This window comes from Sinocyclocheilus grahami, unplaced genomic scaffold, assembly GCF_001515645.1.
Source record: "Sinocyclocheilus grahami isolate Dianchi unplaced genomic scaffold, SAMN03320097.WGS_v1.1 scaffold1425.1, whole genome shotgun sequence".
Classification (NCBI taxonomy): Eukaryota; Metazoa; Chordata; class Actinopteri; order Cypriniformes; family Cyprinidae; genus Sinocyclocheilus; species Sinocyclocheilus grahami.
In genome coordinates this window covers 95,728-101,453 of record NW_015506604.1, presented here as the reverse complement: position 1 = coordinate 101,453, position 5,726 = coordinate 95,728, and positions in this window count along the sequence as shown.

The following is a 5,726-nucleotide window of genomic DNA, read 5'->3' as shown; positions in this document are numbered from 1 at the left end:
GAGAAAGAACAACTTGAAATCGCATCATATGACCCCTTTAATATCTTCATGCCTTATGGTTGCATTTAGCAGATTAGTGCTGGATGATAAAATAGTTAAATTTTGAGATATATAAACAATCACGCAGTTGAAATTTGCTACTGTATGTAAAGTTAGACATACTTGTATATCCAAGTTTATATTGTTTTGTGACAAAATAAAAAATCAAGCAGGTTTACATTTGGGCGGCATTATGCTAATATTTCCACATAGTGAGGTAGATATGTGGGGGCATGTTAGAACGAGCCGTTTTAGGGGGGCGTGGCAGAGTCTTAACTTTGATAAAGAATATCTCTTTGGTTTTGAGACTTTAGTCTTTGCAACTTCAGGGATCTTATCTATGCACAATCAGCTTGTAACACTCCAAAGAGAAAGAAGAACTTGAAATCGCATCATATGACCCCTTTAATATCTTCATGCCTTATGGTTGCATTTAGCAGATTAGTGCTGGATGATAAAATAGTTAAATTTTGCGATATATAAACAATCACGCAGTTGAAATTTGCTACTGTATGTAAAGTTAGACATACTTGTATATCCAAGTTTATATTGTTTTGTGACAAAATAAAAAATCAAGCAGGTTTATGGCTCTCAAAAGTATCCGTCATCCTCTGGCCGTATTTGTTTTAAAGATGTCTTTAAGGGTTCATTTGTGCTGTGTGTGAGCTGCATGAGACCCTGAGAAGTCTGGTGTTTCTCCGAGCGCTGGAGCGTTTGCACAGCTCAGCTCGCTCTCACTGAAGCGCCATGCGGAGCTGCTGACTGACCTCGGATCAGCGGCGCTGTTTTTCTGTGTTGTGTAAGATGGAGAGAGAAGAGACTCCAGCTTCACTCCTCCCACACGGGAGCATCACGGCCTGACACACACCGATATATTTAGAGAGCAAACTTGTATTCTTTCACATGTGGGTGTGTGTGTGTGTGTGTGTGTGTGTGTGTGTGTGTGTGTGTGTGTGTCCTTGACAAATGCCTTGATGATTCTGCGTCAAGTCTGAGAACATCTTCATCAGGGCCAGAAACAAAACCAGCCTGCTGAGAAATGAATACAAATGAGAGAAAATCACAGCTGTGTGTTTGATCAGGACTATGGTAGGGTACATTTGTGTTGTCTGTGTTGTGGGTGGTTGCCAGGGTGATGCAGTTGATGTAGTTGCTAAGGTGCTCTGAGTGGTTGTTAGTGCATTGCTATACAGTTGCTAGGGTGTTCTGAGCGGTTGTTAATGCATTGCTATACGGTTGCTAGGGTGCTCTGAGCCATTGTTAATGCATTGCTATACGGTTGCTAGGGTGTTCTGAGCCGTTGTTAATGCCGTTGCATTGCTATACGGTTGCTAGGGCGTTCTGAGCCGTTGTTAATGCATTGCTATACGGTTGCTAGGATGTTCTGAGCGGTTGCTAATGCATTGCTATACGGTTGCTAGGGTGGTCTGAGCCATTGTTAATGCATTGCTATATGGTTGCTAGGGTGCTCTGAGTGATTGTGAGTGTAGTGTTATACTGTTGCTAGGTAGTTGCTAAGGAGTTGTGAGTTAGTGTGTTGTTAGTGCATTGCTAAATGGCAGTGTTAGTTTAGTTTAATTTATATTCTATTATAGTTTTTATTCATATTTTGAATTAGTACATTTTTCTGTTTTCTGTTTGAATTTTAAATAAAGTTTTAGTAATTTTGTTGTCTATCATTTCTGTACGATTTCTTTTTTAAATATATCAGTATAGTTCATTTATTTTTTACTTCAGTTTTAGTTATTTTTTTTATGGTTTTAGTTTTAGTTATAATAACCCTCCTATATGGTTGCTAAGGTGTTCTGAGTGATTGTTAATGCATTGCTATATGGTTGCTAGGGTGTTCTGAGCCGTTGTTAATGCATTGCTATACGGTTGCTAGGGTGTTCTGAGCCGTTGTTAATGCATTGCTATACGGTTGCTAGGATGTTCTGAGCGGTTGCTAATGCATTGCTATACGGTTGCTAGGATGTTCTGAGCGGTTGCTAATGCATTGCTATACGGTTGCTAGGGTGGTCTGAGCCATTGTTAATGCATTGCTATATGGTTGCTAGGGTGCTCTGAGTGATTGTGAGTGTAGTGTTATACTGTTGCTAGGTAGTTGCTAAGGAGTTGTGAGTTAGTGTGTTGTTAGTGCATTGCTAAATGGCAGTGTTAGTTTAGTTTAATTTATATTCTATTATAGTTTTTATTCATATTTTGAATTAGTACATTTTTCTGTTTTCTGTTTGAATTTTAAATAAAGTTTTAGTAATTTTGTTGTCTATCATTTCTGTACGATTTCTTTTTTAAATATATCAGTAAAGTTCATTTATTTTATACTTCAGTTTTAGTTATTTTTTCTGGTTTTAGTTTTAGTTATAATAACCCTGCTATATGGTTGCTAAGGTGTTCTGAGTGATTGTTAATGCATTGCTATATGGTTGCTAGGGTGTTCTGAGTGGTTGATAATGCATTGCTATATGGTTGCTAGGGTGTTCTGAGCCGTTGTTAATGCATTGCTATATGGTTGCTAGGATGTTCTGAGCCATTGTTAATGCATTGCTATATGGTTGCTAGGGTGTTCTGAGCCATTGTTAATGCATTGCTATATGGTTGCTAGGGTGTTCTGAGTGGTTTTGAGTGCATTATGCAGTTGCTAGGGTGTTCTGAGTGGTTATGAGTGCATTGTTATACAGTTGCTACGGTGTTCTGAGCGGTTGTTAATTGCATTGCTATATGGTTGCTAGGGTGTTCTGAGTTGTTGTTTGGTGCATTGCTCTTCAGTCGCTAGGGTGTTTTGAACAGTCATTAGTGTGTTGCTATATGGTTGCTAGGGTGTTCTGAGTGCATTGCTGTACAGTCGCCAGGGTGTTCTGAGCATTCATTAGTGTGTTGATATATGGTTTCTAGGGTGTCCTGAGTGGTTATGAGTGCATTGTTATACAGTTGCTAGGGTGTTCTGAGTGGTTGTCAGTGTAGTGTTATACGGTAGCTAAGGTGCTCTGAGTGGTTGTGAGTGCATTGCTACTTGGTTGCTAGGGTGTTCTTAGTGGTTGTTAGTGCATTTCTATACAGTTGCTAGGATGTTCTGAGCTGTTGTTAATGCGTCACTACATGGTTGCTAGGGTGTTCTGAGCAGTTGTTGGTGCATTGCTCTACAGTCGCTAGGGTTTTCTGAGCATTCATTAGTGTGCTGATATATGGTTTCTAGGGTGTCCTGAGTGGTTATGAGTGCATTCTTATACAGTTGCTAGGGTGTTCTGAGCAGTCGTTAGTGTGTTGCCATATGGTTGCTATGGTGTTCTGAGTGGTTGTCAGTGTATTGCTATATGGTTACTAGGGTGCTCTGAGTGATTGTGAGTGTAGTGTTATACTGTTGCTAGGTAGTTGCTAAGGAGTTGTGAGTTAGTGTGTTGTTAGTGCATTGCTAAATGGCAGTGTTAATTTAGTTTAATTTATATTCTGTTATAGTTTTTGTTCATATTTTGAATTAGTTAATTTTTCTGTTTTCTGTTTGAATTTTAAGTAAAGTTTTAGTAATTTTGTTATCTATCATTTCTGTACGATTTCTTTTTTAAATATATCAGTATAGTTCATTTATTTTTTACTTCAGTTTTAGTTATTTTTTTATGGTTTTAGTTTTAGTTATAATAACCCTGCTATATGGTTGCTAAGGTGTTCTGAGTGGTTGTTAATGCATTGCTATATGGTTGCTAGGTGGTTGCTTGGGTGTTAATATCTAACCAGCATGTTATTTTGGTGACTGGTTTTGCGCAGTGCGGAGCGATGCCAGCTGCAGTGATCTGTGTGTTCATCACTAAACGCTTTCATTCACACTAATGATTTTAATATACGTGATACTCGGTGAGTCAGTGCATCTGCTCAATCTGTCCAATTCCCATGATGCTTTGGGAAGTGTTTATGATTTCATTTTGCTCAGGGACATTTGATTTGGCTTCCAGAACACACACAAACATGCACACACACACACACACACACACACACACACACACACACACACACACACACACACACACACTCACACTCATACTCATACTCATACTCATACTCCCAACTCACACACACACACACACACACTCTCTCTCTCTCTCTCACACACACACACACACTCACACGCACTCACACACGCACACACAAACATCCACACACACACAAATGTTTGTCTCGTATTCATGACCTTTGACCTCACAGATGACCCTCAAGCCCGGAGAGCCCACACACACACACACACACACACACTCTCTCTCACACACACACACGCACTCACACGCACTCACACACGCACACACAAACATCCACACACACACAAATGTTTGTCTCGTCTTCATGACCTTTGACCTCACAGATGACCCTCACACCCGGAGAGCCTCGAGACCTGCTGGACGCTCTTCTGATTGGTCAGATGAAGGGGTCAGGTGGGGAGGAGGACATCACGGAGGATCATGTGCTCATGACGGCGGTGGAGGCGTTTGGAGCCGGTGTAGAGATGATAGCCTTCCTACTGCACCCGCCATTTAATTTAGGTACACACCATTTAATTAAAAAATATTAGATATTTTAGGATGGAACTTCCAAAATCTAAATAAGATATTATAATTTGTTTAATTATATTATTTGTATTTTGAAAAATATTTTAAGGACCATTTTATTTTATTAGTCAGGGCAATTGTAAAAAAAATATATGAATATAGTAAATAATATATAATAATATAAATAATATAAAATAATATATATTATGAAGTGTGTGTGTATTTATATATATATATATATATAGTATGTACATATTTTTCTTTAAATTAATGTGAATTGATAATGTAAATCAATTATTATTATTATATATATACATATGTTTTATGTATTTATAATTATATAATAATTATATTTATAATTCTTATATATACATATATATATATATATATATATATATATATATATATATATATATATAGAGAGCATGGTACCAAATAATGCACTTTTACATGTATCTGAGCTCTTCAGGCGGTTCCTTTGACCTCATGATTCTCATTTTCTCTGACATGCACTGTGAGCTGTAAGGTCTTATATAGACAGGTGTGTGGCTTTCCTAATCAAGTTCAATCAGTATAATCAAACACAGCTGGACTCAACTTAAGGTGTAGAACCATCTCAAGGCTGATCAGAAGAAATGGACAGCCCCTGAGTTAAATATATGAGTGTCACAGCAAAGGGTCTGAATACTTAGGACCATGTGATATTTCAGTTTTTCTTTTTTAATAAATCTGCAAAAATGTCAACAATTCTGTGTTTTTCTGTCAATATGGGGTGCTGTGTGTACATTAATGAGGAAAAAAATTAACTTAAATGATTTTAGCAAATGGCTGCAATATAACAAAGAGTGAAAAATTTAAGGGGGTCTGAATACTTTCCGTACCCACTGTATATACAAATTATTTTATGTATTTTTATGTATTTATTTTGATTTTGGGAGTTCCACCCCGAATACATTTTCTATTTCAATTGAAAATAAAAATAAATACATAAATTCTTTCCTCCCACAATTTGGTGAAAAATTTTAAACTTTGTAAATTTCTATGTATATAATTATATAGGGTATAATGTAATATTTATATATATATATATATATACATATATATATATATATATATATATATATATATATATATATATATATATATATATAT